The sequence below is a fragment of the Xiphophorus hellerii genome, chromosome 10 (genome assembly GCF_003331165.1).
Source record: "Xiphophorus hellerii strain 12219 chromosome 10, Xiphophorus_hellerii-4.1, whole genome shotgun sequence".
Classification (NCBI taxonomy): Eukaryota; Metazoa; Chordata; class Actinopteri; order Cyprinodontiformes; family Poeciliidae; genus Xiphophorus; species Xiphophorus hellerii.
The window spans coordinates 10577193-10594778 of NC_045681.1; the positions used below are offsets into that span (position 1 = coordinate 10577193).

At 38.2% G+C, this 17586-nt stretch overlaps 2 protein-coding genes across 5 annotated transcripts in view; one reads left to right on the top strand and one right to left on the bottom strand.

Moving 5' to 3' along the window:
- The window catches only part of dock1 (dedicator of cytokinesis 1), a 213098-nt gene that overhangs the window by 74473 nt on the left and 121039 nt on the right, over window positions 1–17586 (bottom strand). The window lies entirely within an intron of this gene.
- insyn2a (inhibitory synaptic factor 2A) overlaps window positions 10340–17586 on the top strand; it is a 37724-nt gene continuing 30477 nt past the window's right edge. For all 3 annotated transcript variants that reach the window (XM_032573883.1, XM_032573885.1, XM_032573884.1), the window contains exon 1: window positions 10340–10825. The gene's annotated coding sequence lies outside the window, so the exon portion shown is untranslated. The remainder of the gene's footprint in view (window positions 10826–17586) is intronic.

Below are 17586 nucleotides of genomic sequence, written 5' to 3' on the forward strand. Positions count from 1 at the left end.
TGAACTTCAAAAACTTTAGAAGTTCAAGTGCTCCCTATTTCCTGACTTTGATGCAATATGCTGAAGCTATTTTTATTATGTATATAAAGGCGCATGCATAAACTTTGAAAATGTAGAGGAGGTGATTCAATTAGCTAATCAACCACTGCTAATGTTCATGCAAACACTTATTAATAATGACAAAAAAAAAAAAGCCCAAAAACTATAATACTGACACTGTGACAGACCAAATATTCTGGTAGGGGATTTTATGTTCTGTTCTTTGCGTGGGAAATTTGTGCGTTTTATGATGTTCCTGATAAATATCTGAATGTTGTCTCTGCTCTATTGGCTAGCGAAATTGTTGTCAGTTGATTGCCCAGTGCACCTTATGCCATCATTTAATTTTGAAGAAATTAATTCTTCACCAAATCCATACCTAGGGGAAATCTAGAGAAGGGATATCATGATAAAAGTGGGGGTTGACAGTGAATTTATCATGCAAGTGATGTAACCCTTGAACCAGTGAGGGCATGTAAGCCTCAGTTATCCTCAGCTCCTCAGCATTAAAAGCTAAGAAAGAATTTGAAAGTAGCACAAAGACAACTGCTCAAGCAAGCATATAAAAGAGGAAAATGGAAAGTTTTATTCTCCAAACTGAAGAACAACCTATTCATTCCCATACACACAAATCGCCCTGTCACCAAGGGTGGCTGGATTTTTCAGCAATAGCAGTGTATACGCAAGCTTGGCAGTTAATTTATTAATAAAAGAAGCAAAGGGGTTCAAAGAAGGCAACAATCTTCAGAAATCATCGGCTTGGAGCCTTCTGCAGCATCTCTCCCGACCATGCAAAAAAAAGACAAGCCAGATCAGCTGGAGGGTATCCCATATTTGCTCATTCCTGGCATCTCTTCAGCTGTGAATGAATCCTCAAGATAAAACGCCCTCAGCAAACTTTACATGCTGTAAGCCTTAGCATGGGACTTGCAAAAAGGCTCCGAGGCAGCATACAAAAATGTAAGCCCCTTAAGCTGACTCCTAGTTTTCAATCAAGAGCGCCAAAGGAGAAGTGATGTACCTGCAGCTGTGAACAGGTGACTTTATTCCTGAAAACTGCCATTGTCCTTTGTTTAGCTTCATCTCTCTTACAATCATCTGTGGAAGAAAGCATCCCCAGAGCACAATTTTGCTACAAAAATCTTAGGGATAATGTGTCTGAGGGTATGAGCAGTGTTGCTTTTCCACAACAGTTGTACATTACAGTGGAACCCCTTCTACTCACAGTTCAGTATTTGCTGATTCACCGATTTGAAGATTTTTTCATACAGCACATCTAAAATATGCTGAAGAAAATGTATCTTGGGAAGATTAAGTACCGAGGCACAATTCTACTTGACACGCTATTGGTTGACAATCGCAAAAGCAGCCAATCCAGGAGTGCCATTCATTTTCGTTGGTGCTGATTGGATGAACTCCTAAAAGCGGTGAATAGGAAGACTATGGATGCTTCAGCACTAGTACTAAGGTATACGTAGAAGTAATAAAATATGCATTTATAAACTTTTTAAAGGATTTGCTGATTTCAGCTATTTGTAGGCTGTTGTGATCCCTAACTCTGTAGATATTAGCTTCTGCTATTGTGTCAAGACAGTTTCGACTGTGCATTTTAAGGAATATTATAAAAAATTTCTTAGAACTATTGAAATGTCTTTCAGTAGAACGGGTCTCAAGATTTTGTGGATTTTACTTGTTCGGTAACAGTTTTTATATTTAGGGTATCTCCAATAAAAGGGACAGAATATTTTGGTCCGCTACTTATCAGAGTTTAATTACCAAAAGAAGTTGAAACAAATGTTACTTTGCTTCTACTACATGAAATACAATGAATAAAAAATGATATAAAAAAAAAAGGTCAAGAGGCATAAATACTTCTGCTAAGCACCGATTTCAAGGTACTATAATCAGCTGATGGTGGAGTAAACAGAGGTGATAGATCTTGCAAGCATACTTCCAGATCTAAATATAAAACAGAAACACATGACACAGAAGCTGCTTAGGGGTAATGAAAGAAAAAGATGTGAGATCTGTCTGCAAATGGAAATATTTAGGTCTGCAGTCCAGTTCACAGTTGCCCAGTTTAGTAAAATTATAATCTTTGCACTCATCTCACAGTCTGTGCAAGTCTATTAAAGTGACAAGCTGTGTATGGAGTAAACCAGAAGCTCTCTAAGGCCAGCCAGAGCTCTTGTGGCTCATCTCTCCACTTTTCTCACTGGAATGACACCAGTAGTGTTACCATGACAACTCTTTCATTTTAAACGGGGGAGTTAAAGGAAGGTAGGTCAAATAAGGCCTTCTTGAGGAAGAAAAAAAAAAAAAAGATTTGGAGATAGAACAAAATATTCCTCCGCACTATTTCCAGAGTCTATCAATTACCTCTTTGATGTATGTATGAGGATATGTGAGAGAACGGAGCTAAAATATACATTTGCACATCCTGTCAGGCCTAATAACTCAGCAGTTTTGGGGGTTTCTTTGGAGGGGGAGTTGAGCCAACAAAGTTAACTGATCAGCATCTTTCTACATTTCATGCAATTTTCCAGCAATGTCACAAGATTAAATAATTTATTATTACACAAAGAGTAAAAAAGGTCCAACATGCATCAAGATATATTAACCTCCACACCATTATACTACTACCACAAGCCTGAATTGTTGATACAACACAGGATGGATCTATGATGTTATGTTGTTCATGTCAAATTTGTAACACATTTGCAAAATTTTTCCAATCTGTTATTGGCCAATTTTGATAACTGTGAGTCATTATAGCTGATTTGCTGTGCATTTAGAGAGTATTCCAGATATATTGGATATCAAACTGGTCATTTGAGCTAATGTTGCCTTGTCATCTTGAGTCTGTCTGCACATTTCACTCTGAAATCAAAAATACATCATGCAAAGGAGATATTTTCTCTTTTTTGGATGATCCTCATTAAATCAAAAATATGTTTTTTGACCTTAATTTTCTGAAATACTCAGATTAGCATATTGGCACCAACAACATTTCCATGATCAAAGCCACTTAAATCCTCTGTCTTCCCAATTCTGGCGCTCAGTTTGAGCTTCAGCAAGTGGTTTTCTAAATGCTATAATTGGGTGGCAGGTGACTGCTTGTTTCAATGCAGTGGCCAGTCAGTGTATATCCGCTTAGGCCCTGGAACACCCTGGTATTCACCAGAGCTAGCAGCAGTGTAACTAGGGAGAGGAATGTTTTGTTTACCCACCTGGACCTGTTACCACCTCAACCTGATTTCATGAGACGGAGACAATGGATAGACACTGACTAAGAAACTGTAACAGTTTGTGGACGTACTGTAATGGGGGGGAAAAAAAGGGTTTTGAGTTAGAAACATACATATGATAAGGAGTTGTGACATCAGATTATCGGAGTAGAAATTAGAAGATGATAGTGGAACCCCGGGGAACCCCACGTGATCTTTATTCACTGACATATATAATCATTGCCAAGTGATGTCCCAGACCTACAAGTGAGATCTGAACCAATCTAGCATTATATGAATCACACCACCTTTTGACAGTGTCAATCAGTATCTTATGGTGAACTACACCCAACATAAAAGTTTCAGGTAAATCACTGTTAAGGTGTGTGTCATCTAAGACAATCTCAGTGCTGTTTTAAGTAAAACCAACTGGAAAGAACTGACGAGTTAGTTTTGTGTGTTGTCAGAGATATTATATGAAAATAAGTACATGCAATCAAAATGTTTGTGTTCATTTCCTATAGTTGTGAAATAGCCCAAATAACTTCTTAGTAAAAAAAATTGTCAAAATTGTTTGATTCACAACATAAGCACTAAAGTAGGCACTGTGTATCAGACTCAAGGGTCACAAAACCTATTAACATACCGCTACGATGAAAATGCAAAATATCTACTGTTCTTTCTGAAAATAAAGGAAACTTTGCTCCTGATATCAATCACCAGTTCTAGGAGCTGTAGATTTCCCAAACCTAGACTCAATATCCATCTTATGCTTGAGGGCAAATGAAACAGAAATTCAGTGGAAATGAAAAATCTGTGATTAGAGGGCAAAGCCAGACGCGTCATAAGCTGTTATCAAGCTTGTGTCTGTCTTATAATTCATCTCACTTCAGCACCTGACAGAAGCGAAGGGGGAAAAAAAATTATGTTTGCACAAGCTGGGGAGGGCTTTTACATTAGCTGATCATTGTTTTAGACCTTTAATTAAGCCACTGAGGAAATGGCAGACCAGTCTATATTGAGCCATGTCCTGAGTTGCCACACATCTCTGGAGAGGAGAGTACTAGCAAGGGAGCAGAGAGAATAAAGAGAAAGAGGGTTTGATGACCACCAACAGTCAAAATGACTTACCTATTCTATTTTTACTCTCAGCCTGACACTACATTACTTAGCTGGCTGATTACAAAGGAAATGATGTGCAGACAGAATTCTTTACACATGTGATGTGATGTTTAAAAAACAGAAGGAAGCTTTACTTATGTAAATAAATAAATGCACACTGGAAATTTATAAAAGAAGAAGGGTTACCCTTATTTCATATGTTTTTGGGAGAGGGAGACTGTGGGGATGTGTACATTTCTTCCATATTGAAGTCAATATTTGACTATCTTTATTAATAAATATTGTTTGGTGATCTGAAACCTCTAGAAATCTCAAACATAAAAACAAAAAAATTCTACTTCCACATACTATGGTGAATCTGTAGCACAGTAAATCTCTTGATGTGGACATTTCTCTGTAAAAATAGCTTTATTTAATTAGTGAAAAATGAATGAATTAATTGAACCACACAAACCCCTCATACTCCAGTAAATCCACCCTATCTGCCATTCCGATAGGATTGGTGAATAACTTCTTTCCACCTACAGTCAAAGATTCTCGCTTGGTGTTGAGCATACAAGCTTTTCTGTAAAGGAAAAATGTCCTTCTCTCAATTGAACATGTTAACTTTTCCATAGGTGAATGTTTCTGTGAAGGTAAACATAATGAATTCATCCAAGGAGGTGTGAAATGCCCCTTCGAGCTTCTGTATACTGCAAGATATCAGGAATTGATATAAACTTGAGTATTCTCTTTGGAAATGAGAATGCGTAAAGATGTCTGCTGCTAAAAAAGCAAACAGCATGTGGATGGTTTTACCTGCCCTCTGACAAGTTCCCTACTCGATTCCATGGAAAGAGGGCTCTCGCTGCCTTCGTGTTGACCTCATGTCGGAGCCAAGTGGGTTTGCTGAATCATGCACAAGTGGCCAAGTGCAGTGCATTGTATGTGTCAACTCTGCCTCTATTTTACAAGCCAGTGTGAGAAGTGCTCAAGGGCTGCTGTTTTTCCATCCCTTTCTATTCTTTGACTGTGCAATTTGTATGCAGGTGGTATTCTACTAATAATTTAGCAAAAACTGAAATCCATATTTCTTTTTTGTAAACTAGCACCAAGAAAGGACAAAGCATTGGATAAAATGCCACTTTCTTAAAAAACAGGACACAGGTACTTGGTTTGTAATAGAAATATACTGTACTTCTTTGATTACCATTTGTATACATTTAAAGATTTAAGATAGATTGTGCTAAATACAGGTAAATCCTGTAAAAAAAATGTCTCAACAACTGCAGAAGACTTGAGACTGGAGCAAAGATTCTGCCTCCAAGAAGAAAGCAACCCATCCAGAGTTACAATGGACAGGTAGTTCAGTGCATATTATTATGCTGGAATGGCCCAGTGAAAGTTCAGACTTTGGTAAATATGCTTAAACCCTCCATAAGAGATTTTTAAATTGATCTTTTGGTGTAGTTTTGATGAAAAACCTTTAGGGATTGCAGCAGAAAGGGACAAGCTCCCTCTGACATATCTGGTGGACACATTTTCAGCTCATCAGTGGCAGAGACTTCCTGTGGCATTGCTGCTGCACAACAGACACAAAATATCAACCTCTAAATTCACACACACGTTCTCTCTCAAACACACAGAGAAAAAAGTTGTTTTTTTTTTTTAAATCTTCCTTTTTCTCTGCTATGACTGCTGCGCTACCAAGCCAGAATAAACTGACAGCTCTCCTTCAAGGAATCCAACTCAACAGAGAAATGACAGTCAACTTTCTCATGCATGCTGTGTGGCTGAATACACTCAGAGCAGCTGATGTGACAGACTGGTAACGAGCCCGCTTCAACTAAAAATGCAAATATTTGCAATTGAGAAAGGTTGAGAAAATAAACAACTTTTCTCTTTTTTCTTTGGCAACTACTGTAAATTTTGTTCCAAGAAATAGAAAAAGTAAAAGTTAGCATGAAAGCAGAACAAGCTTTTAGCAAAAAGACAATGAAAAATTGAGCAGTATTTCAGTTGCATCAAACATCTTAAAAATTAATGACATTTGTCAGAAATGCAAGGTGGAAATGTCTTTATATAAAGGAAAAATGTAGATGTGGTTTAGGAATAAAGAAATGTTAAAGCACATGATATTTAACAAGGATGGCAATTTATAGCCATTAAAAAGTGACACCAATTTGGGTTTGAATTTAGTAAAATACCAGATATTGCCACTGTCACATTATTACTGAATATATTCAGCTTTCTCCTGTGCTAAAATTGCAGCCTCTTGCTGCTTAGCAGCGCAATAACAAAGCTTTGAGGTGGATGTGTTATTTTCAGTCTAAAATAAGCAGCCAGTTTGATATAACTGTGTTGTGCTGCTAGTGCACTGTTGAGCACCTGGCAAACAATAACTCAGGAACAAATTTCCTTTTGATCTTGAAAGCTCCTTTGGGTTTTGCACTTGGTCAAGTATTTGCGGATTTCAGCTCTTCGCAAGCGGCTGTGGTCTCTAACCCCTGCGGATACCAGACATCCGCTGTTTAGTCAATGTGTGTTCTGTTGTTCTGCATGGCTCTGGGATCTGAATAAACTAATTTTTTACACAAGTTAGCCTGCTTTTAAACAGAAACCTATAAAAAAGTTCACCGACAGCAGTTTTTCAATACAAATCACGTTAAATATGAACTCTCCTGAGCAGCATAAGCAATGGATGAACAAAGTTAGCTTAAAATAATTGATGACTTCTAAAATAGACTTTTCTCAAATTTGCACCCACAGAGACCAGTTAGCACCAACACTACCAGTAGCTCAACTCCAAGGTATTCACAGTATCTAAGGCTCAGTTCACCAACCCATGTGAATCCACCAATCTTATTTATATTTAAAGAGCTACAAAGGTGCCAAAATTTTACATTTTCATTTTGCTGACAAGGACACCTAAAACTCAGGACATTGGTGGTTTTTGTTGCTTTGTCCTCAACTAACCTCAAACCTTGTGATTTTGTAAAAGCTAAATACTTTATTTCTGGAAGAGGCTCAAACTAGGTCCGTAGTTTAACTTGCTGTGAAAGTTTAGTTTGGTTTTAAAATGTGAAAAATGGAGAGAGAAAAAAATTACTAAATGTTTTTTTTTTGTTTAGTTGATTTAGTAGTTGGGACAGCAATGCTATAAACCAGTAGTCTCAAAGTCCAGTTCTCAAGGGCTGGTGTCCTGCAACTTTTAAATGTCTCTGCTTCAGCACACCTAGCTCCAAAATTAGCTCATTAGGAGAACTCTGTAAAGCTTGTCTGCATAAAGTGAGTCAGTTTCACCATTTAACTCAAGTGTGCAGGTCAAGGACATATCTAAAAGTTGCAGGGCTCTGGCACTTGAGGACTGTAGTTTGAGACCACTGCTTTAAACTATTCATATTAGAGAGAAGTACCTCATGTGCAGCTAAAACAAGTTTGTGTTGTGTCATGGGTACTGCTCAATGCTTTTAAATAAAATAAGATTTTTGAAAATTGAAAGTGTACTGTTGTCCTCTAACACCTGACAGTGCCAGTTATATACACATATATATATATGTTAAATGGTATTAACTAATATCGAAATTGGAAGATCTGGCTTTTTAAAAATCTATAGTCGATCAGAAGACTGCAATCGGCGGACTTTGCAGATAAATCCTAAACCATTTTTTGAGAAAAAAACAAATTTCACTTTTAAGTCTATTACATCAAAATATCTGTAAGAATGTTTAATGTTTTGTTATTTTATCTCCAGGATAAAATACTTAAAAGTAGTTAAGTGTTTTCCATTTTCACCAAATTAAGCATAACCTGGAACCCATTTTTACCCCTCAGTGGACAACAGATTGGGAATCACTGACCTTGAAAATGGTTTCCTCCCAGAGTCTACTTTTCTTCAAAATTAGTTTGTATGATTATTTTGATAAACAAGAAAGCAGCAATTAAAAAGAAAAGCAATCAAAAATCTCATTTTAATAGACTGAAAGGAGCTGACAAAAGATTTGATTAAAAATGGGGTTAGAGAGCAAGCCAACCACAAACAACTATAAAAAGAAAGAGAATACTGAGTGAAAACATAAGGCATCAATGGAGCAAAATAACCAAGCGTCTTGAATCACAGCAGTCCGAAGCACATTGAAGATCCAACATTTAGAGATTGTTTGTTTTATTTCTGACCCCGTAACTAATAATACACATAATGACTTCACAGGTTCTGAGAGGTGAAAGATCATCTAATACTTTGCTGAAGGAAAGCTGTGAAGCTGTCTGCTGTTCTGTTAAATAATGCTATGAAGTTGTTCACACATACAGACGCATAGTCACTCGGTAGCAGCTGCTGTCTGTAGAGCTGCAGCTCATTATCATGAGACCTGAGGCTTCCAGCAGAGCTCGGGTTTTCCCCGACACAGAAGGACAGCGCTGTCTCTAAAAGAGTCAGCTGGTTTCTCACACATCCACTCTGATATGATTAGGATTTTATTGAGGGGGAATAATTTAACCTTCTTCCTCCTTTTGTTTTAGGGTTCATATTGATTTTTCATTTCAAAATGAAAACTTTTAACCACTTTGATTTTCAAAGTTTTGAAATCTTTTTTTATCTACTTTGTAAAGTTAAGTGATCTGGCTTTAAGTATGAGTGCAGGCCTTCTGTTGTTCAGGGCCCTTCATCTCCTTTGGCTCAACGAGGAATATTGGTGTGGGGGACAACCATGGGCACTCTGGGGAGGGAGATGCAGAGGGGGGCATCTAGCTGGTGTGGTGGTCTTCATTTGAGGATTTGGCTCATGTTAATGGCTGGTGACCTAGGGTTCATGGTGATGTTCTGAACCTCCGCAAACCAGAAAGGAAGTTAGAGAACGGATGGACAGATGGATGGATGAGTGAACAAACAGTCAGATCATCAGATGGATGGATCAATGGGTGGATGGATGGATGATATAACAAACAGCAGAAAAGTGGCTGCTGATAAAAACTTCAAATTTAAACTAATTATGCAGTTTTCTGCTGCTCTCCACATGAAGTGTTCTACATAGTTAAAATCTCAAAATGGAGTCGCATGAACACAAAAGGTCAGAATAAATTTAGTTCAGATGGATGGATGGATGTATAAGGATGAAGAGATGAAAGGATGTATGCAAAAACAGATGGACCAATGAATCAAAGAACGATGAATGAATGATTGGAAGGAGTGATAGATAAATTAAACTCATGTTTTAAACCAGTGAATAGGGAATAAAATCTGAAAATACGAACATTTTATACACTAATTTACTTTTCCATACTTTTCCACATCTTGAAGTTTTTTTATTCAAATGCCAGCCCTTTCCTGTCAAAGAATTCATTTGTTCATCCATTCCATCTATGGCACACTACAAGGTTTGGAAAGAAAAACAGATTTCCTTGTGAACAAACAGGCGCTAACTACTGCCTCGCCTATGACAGATGGATAAATAGCTGAGAAGAGATCAGGAAAACAAGCTCCAGAGAGCGAGGGACAAGCAGATGGAATCGTCTTCCCACACAAAAGGAGAAGAGCTCCAAGGACTTGGAAAAAGTGAGTTGACAGAAGGTGAACGGTCTTGTAATGAAACTCTGAAGAATGATCCCACCTGACAGGCACGGTTCTATGGAGATGTCAGGCAACACAATGGAATTAAAGACACAGGTGTGCATGCAGACCGGCACGTCAGGAACACATCTGCTGCTGTCTTTGATTCAGAGATGCCAGAAAGGTACAACGTTGGAAATACATTTTTGTAAAAGTACAGCAAAATAAAAGCATGAAGAACTTATCGTGATCACTAAGAACTTTATGAAGCTGCCAGATAAAGCCAAACCTTGGAGCTCTAGATCGCAACCTTCCCTCCTCCCTCCAACTCTGCTTCCCATACTCCCTCCCCTTTTCACTTAATCTCTCCCCCTCTCTCTCTTTTTCTCACTCCCTCTCTCTCTCTGTGTGTTTCTCACCCACCTTCATGCACACCCCGACACACGCAAACAGGAAAAGAAGAGAAAGCCAGACAGCGGAACTGCGACGGCATGATGGGGAAATTCTGCCTGCGTGGGCTCCGCCACTGAGGTGTCCGGAGTTCAGCTACAGTGCGCTTCTACGTGTGAGTGTGTGTGAGTGTGGGGGTGCGTGAGCGTGTGTGAGCGTGCGTGCGTGTGCATGCATTCAGATGTGAGTGAGTGAAAGCAATCGGCACGGTGCAAAGGGGCAGAGGAGTGTTGACTCAGTCCGGACGCCACAGGATCAGAGGACGCGGATGTGCGACAAGTACTCCCAACAGCTGCTGCCTCCGCCGCTGCTCCGCATGCCTCCGCGTCCTCTCAACTTCTGCCATGGAAAAACCTCCTCTTCCAGCTCGCCTCTAATCCGCTGAGGGAAACGGGCATGCAGGGGCACAAGCGGGGATCTAGGGTATCGCATCTTTTACGTCAGCATCGCTCAGTCTGAGGTGAGTTGCGCCTCTTTCCTCTCGTTCTCTTTTGTGTTTCATCACTCAGTCTGCATATGCGAGAGAGGAAAGTCTGCTCAAACAACCTCCGGATGGAGGGGAAATCCAGAAAATCTAGAAGTATTGAATATGGTAGCAAGGAATATCTTTACAGAAGATTTCCCCAGATTTTTCAGTCATCTGAAAAATTAAATATGTTTAGCAGAAGAGAATATCAGACTTAAAGATGGGGTAAATATTGTAGAGGATTTTCTGAAACTGAGTTAAAATATTTGAGGTGAGTTTTTTTTTATTTGCATCTGACATTTTTGATGCACATTCAACTTGACTGAATCAGCTAAACAGATAAAAGAGGTCTAACATGATGCTGCATTTCCTCTCGATGTTGCAGCTGCATGAGACGGAAAGCTATCTAAAAAAAATACAAAACTAAAAGACGAAGCATTTCCTTCAAAAATTCAAACCAGTTTTGTGCAGAGATCGAAAAGGTAGTCGGAGCTAACTCCAAAAGATAATCAAGCCATCTTCTTATAGATCAGAAGTAGGTGGGGTTTGCAGATGTGTGGCGAGGAATGATGAAGAGAAAACCTTCATGTGTCCAATGTCCTTCAGCTTCCACACAGCAAAGCCAGCACCAGTCACAGTCATCCTCACAACTCTCCTCCCATCCATCACTCTGTCTCTCTTTCAACCATGGCTCTCATCATTGCTCCGATACCATCTCCCCCCTACGGCTTTAGTTCACTTTCAACAAATCCAAAGAAAAAAGAAAGATGCAAGGAAAAACGAGATGAACGACAATATTTTATGTCTGAGAAACTGAGCAGGAAGAAATATTGACCTTTCAATCTGTTGGAAATTGGAATGTTTCTGCAGTCGCAAGCTCCAAAAGGAACTTATTGGGTAAGTTTCACAAGCCCCACCCAAATCATTCAAATGGTACCAATCTGACAACATGAAGTAGGTTAAGAAATCTCAAAAAGCAATGCCTCAGTCTAAAGACATTCAAGTACAGATGTGAACAAAGTCACTGACATCAGGAGGAAGAAATACATTCTTGAAACTACAGAAAACCACAGTTAAAGTCCTTTATCCTTAAACAAGAAAACGGTGTTCAGTGGTGAATCTTCCCAGGAGTGATCAGCTCCCAAAATTACTCCAAGACTGCATTATTCACTCACCAAGGAATTCACAAAAAAAGCAGGATACATGAAGCACTACAGACCACATTTACCTCAGTGTTCACGAATCAGCAAAAAGAATGAGACTGGGCAAAATGTTGCCAAAAAGAATCTTAGTGATTCCCTAAATTTGATCAACTCGCTAAGAGTTGAACAACTGATTGTTAGGCAAGGATGCCATCAATAGGCTGGCTTAAATAGATTTATTTTTCCTTTAACAGCGATAAGAAATCTATTTCTTTCATCCAACTAAAAGGTATTCAAAACCTTTTCCTGGATTTTAAAATTTGGTTAGTGATATGAAGCATTTAAGTTTGACTAAAAAAGCTAAATTAGGAGGTAACTACTTTTTCTCAAGTCTGAGTGTTTTTACATTCAGCCTGCAAAGACTGCGTCCTAATGAAGGTCGAAGTGCAACTCCACCTCCCATGGCCGCCTCCTCACCGGGACGGATGCTCATTCATCCAGAAAACAAATTACTGCCCTATGAAAGAATGACTGCTTCTGGAACAAGCCAGATGTTGCCTTTCATGTGCTAATAGGATTATTAATTAACAGTCAAATTTTTTTTTTACTGAGGGAGCGTCATAAAGCTCAGGTGAAACGTGCAGAAGGGTGGCTGAGGAGGGGGTGTACTTTTGTGGGGTTTTATGTGACTGACGCTGTACGTCTTCACGCCTGAGCTCTCCTGGGTTTTTGGTGTCGGTGTGAATTGGTGTATGTGAGTGTGTAAGGCATGTGTTTCGTGGTAAGGGCCCAGTCAGCAGAGGCTACAAATGGCCCAGAGGTCGATAAAAAGAATTGGTGGAATTTATATCGTCTTTAAATGAGCCAAGACAAAACAGACAGACAAAAACGCTAACTTAATAGCTTTCTGAAATAGATATAAGCATATTGACTTAATCAAGTTAAATATAATTTGTCAATTTTAATTGATATAGTTTCACTAACCTAACCTTATCTTTCTTACAGTATAAAGTAAACTTCATAGTGCTCATTTATATCAGGCAAGTCTCAGCAGAAAGAGGTTTTAAAGCAGGAAAAGAAAAAGTAGATGGAAAAAGAAATCTGTCAATAAACACATTTAAAACACAACAGTATTATCAGCCGTTGTATGGAATATCTAAATATTGGAGATTATTTAAGATTTAAAACTGGGTTTATTGAATTTAAGAGTCAGTAAAACATTATTGCAAGCATGATCAATTTTGAAATAAATATATTTAAGAGACAGATAGCCAACATTATTTCTAAGTATTTATTTGGCATGGACCAGATCCTATTAAGGTACACTATGATTTTAAAAAATAAAGTCATTTTTCAGCACAAATATCTAAACAGATAAAGGCAAAGAGTGCTGTGGGTCTGGTTGCCATGTGATGTAGGGACTAACTGCAGGGCTAAAAGAGGAGATGTTTTTTGTTTTTTTTTGCAATGGCATAACTGATTTTATAAAATTACTGGAACGACAGAAAGCATCTGGTTCATCACTACAAATTGGAGAGGCTGCAACAATCATAAGAAAAGAAAAATGACAAGAAAAAAGAAAGAGAGGTTGTGGGAACCTGGGAGTCGACAACAATAAATAATAAATACATAAACCAACAAGCCTAAATGAACTTTGCCTGCTGCATGCTCAGTGATAAAAGAAGCAATTGCAAGTCAGAGTTTCCTAGCTGCTGCATGTTTTCCAGAGCAAGGTTGAGGATTTAATAAATAGCTCCGAGGTTATTTTTAGACACAAATTATTGATTCTCAGAAAGCGAAGAACAAAAGTGCAGGGTCAACATCTTTGGAGGTGACAGGTTAATTGTTAAGCAGAACCAAATATTTTTGATCTATAAGGCCAGTCAGAAAAGTTAAGGGGGTGATTACAGTTACCTCTGCAGGTATTAAAATGCAATTATATTAAAACCAATGTCACCCTTTAAAGGATTGCTATTTCGTAGCACTCTGCAATAACATTCCCCTTATAATTACATTTACAAAGCAAAATAAGATGCAGTTCTAGTGCAACAGTTAAAGAGCCACAGAGGAGATAACTAAGCTGTTTTTGACTAAAACGTGATTCTGGATCAATGCATAAATATTCCGTTAAACTTGTCCATAACTGCTTATTGAGAAAAACATATAAAATGTTTTGTAGTAAGTAGCTAATTATGGTGTTATTAACTGTTTATACTGTTTATAAGTCTTTTAAAAATGACATTATGAATGTAAAAACTATTTAAAATTAAAGTCTTGTGCAAAAAAATTCTTTTACACAGCTGTGTGTTCTCAAAGTAGTAACGTATCAAAGCTAAAAAAAAAAGAAAAAAAAGAAAGAGATCCTTTAGGCCTCATTCCAGGCGCCCTGAAAGCAGAGCTGCTGCTCCTCCACATCAAAAGGATTTAGATGAGGTGGTTTGGGAATCTGATCAGAACGCTCCCAGGGCAGACCCAAAACTTACTGGAGGGACAATTTTTTTCCTTTCTAGCCAAGGAATGCCTTCGGAAACCCCAGAATGACGTGAAGAGAGTTGCTTAGAAGAGGGATCTCTGGGGGTTTCCTTGTGACTCTGTTATCCCTTAGACCTCATCTTGAGTAAATGGAAAATGACATGAATAATCACATTTTCTTACAATGGACTATTGGATTACATGAAATTAGTTTAGCTCATCGGCTGTCAAAATCTGGCCAGAAACGTCCCAAAAAAGTGGCTCCCAATTCACTTTTATCTGAAAAGCTCTGAAAGTAAAAGATGAAAACTGCAAATGTGCTTAGTGGTTTTGGGATGTAAAAATACCACCTTAGGGAGAAAAAAGCAGATTTTTACCTTTGACATGCAAAAAAAGTTACATGAAACAGCCAAACATTTGGCATAGCTACATAAAGCACAACACAATCTGCATCTGAATACACTGAATGTACCTTGGCTCCTTTTTATGACTTTAGATTTGATTTTCTGTGCACCATCTGTGCAAAGAGATTAACTGTTTATTTAGCTTAATTTGATAAGAAACAAACTTGTATAATTATCTTTTGAAGCATGATTCTTTACTTGCACAATAAAAATAACCATAAGAATGAGTTAGGGTGACTCAAAATACCATTTCTTTACCTGACAAGATGATTTTTGGTAGTTTTATGACTTGTGATCTTTCACTAATGTTCAGCTCAGATCTCAATCCAATCACTTTCTTTTTGTCAAATCAGTCCCTTTCCATTTTACTCACATCCAACTCTGCACCACCCAAATATAGTGACAACTTCTTTCTTCCTGTACCTGTTCGTTCTACTCTTCAACCCCCCCTCCTCTTTTCTCTTTCTGCTGTTTTTCTTGTCAATGTGTTTTTTTATTTTGCAAGAGATGCCTATGTGAAAGCGGCAGGGGAGTTCTTTAGCTGCCTATGAGCTTTGAAGCCAGTGTGAAACTTAAAGCAACGAACGAGACAGACAAAAAGAGAGAAGGCAATAGAGAGGAATATGAGGAAAAAAAGCATGAAAAGACATGAAGGATAGGTTGTTGCATTGAAAGATGAAGAGCTGCAAAAAGGTAGAGCCATCTGATGCATTCTGATTAGAGCAGGCGCCCACTGCAGAACACATCCTTTCCTCAGGTCTGCTCTCCGTTTACGGCAGACGCTATGTTTGCTGATGTATGGACAGGCTTCCTGAGAATTAATCAAACTCCTAAGAATCCACCTGGGCACCAGCACGACACATATGTTGACTAGCAACCAGGAATAGGGTAGAACCAAGAAAAACAACCACTATTCAGCAGGGTCCAGGTGAGTAAAAAAATAATAAGGCTACAGTGTCTGCAGGCTACAGTCCAAGGATAAGACAAGCCCATAAATACAGACTACCATGTTATCTTTTTATAACTGTAATTTCTAGTGCCTTACACAGTAGCAGAAGGGAACATTTTTTGAAGATGTGTACAACACCCATACCAAGAATAGGAGGCTCGACGAAAGTCTCTTGAACAGTATACAATCTTTACAATACCGTATAAATGGACAGGCTCTGCTATAACTAATAAAATTGTGCAAAGAACTCACAAAACTACAATGAATCCCAGATGCAGACATTACCATAATTATATTCCTATTACTTTGTATCTGGCATGTAGCACTTAAAAACATTTTCTTTAAGTTTGTGTAAAACCAAAAGCTTCTGTTACATGGTATTGATCTTTGGTGTCATATGCATGCAGTCCAACGTACTGATGAACGTTTAGATTTCTAAACTGAAGAAACTAGACAGCAGCAAGAATCAGCAGTTTATCCACATCTCAAAGATGGGACACTTGTTTTTATAACAGCAATGTGTAGAATTAGCATAGGGAAATTGGTTAGTTTGAGAGAGGAGTGAACAAAGCCAACTATGTTAAATATGAGAATCCAAAATTCAACAAAGGAAGTTACCTCAGAAGTTTAAATTCCTGCTTTGCAGCCCTGACACATCTCCAGCTGTTTTTTTCAACAATTCATACCATAGGACACGTGAGCACCAACTCATTAGGGGTATGCCTGATCGAGCTAAACACGACCCAAACATTGAACTGAGCAGAGTGTAGGGCTTATGTGCCCTAACAGCACCATTAGTTGTCTGGATGGCGCAGTTAGTGTGATTGCTCTGACTACAACTTATTAGCCTGTTACTTTCTACCAATGTTCAAATCAGAAGAATCCTTGGATGAGAGGGAAAACATTTTCAAGAAACGACAAAAAAATCCAGCTGTCTAAATACTGTATGTGTTCAGTTTACAAAGTGTCCAGGTTGCAAATAGTGCATGGGATGAAGGGAATTTTACAGTATACAACTGTATACTGTTTTCAAGAGTTGAAAAGGCAGAATTTGACTGACGCCACTTTCTTGTTTCATTTTGTTTCCCAAACACCACTGATTGCATAACCATCTTGGGCTGAAAGTTCTATCCTCCATATCCAGTTTTAGTGGCTGTAGATGGTAAATAAGTCCACTTCCATGTCAGCCACTCTAAACATTCAATGTGGGTATGGAAGTGAACTTTCATTAGTGGACATAGAAAATCTGAATGAGATGAAGTAATGCTATTATCAGATCATTGATGTGACATTTGTGTAGGATTAACATACATTTTGTAACAGTGGTGTCTTCGTCCCATATATAGTACTTTGTCTAGGTTGTGACACTGATGACAATTTCTTAACATTACCAAAAAACTTTTTTTAAATAAAGAAACACAAAATTGGTCACATCCTGGCTTAAATTATGTATGTTATAGTCCCGGAACCATCAAAAAGAGAGTGGTTGAATATCTCAAAATGCCATTAACTCAAAAGGCAAATATGCAATTTTTTATGGGAGTGTAAGTATCAGCTGTGCTTTTAATTCTCTCAATTAAGCTAACTGCATGTTGTCGACACACTCTTGAGCAGGTAATGCATGTATTTCCAGCTGACACATTTTACCTCCACAATAAATGGAAGAGTGAGATGCAGGATTGCAGTTTTCAATTTGTCTGACCAGAGAACCTTACTTTAAAGCTTTAAGACCTGATTTATTTTAGCTCAGCATCAAGCTTTAAATATTCAGACAAGTCCTGTAAGTTA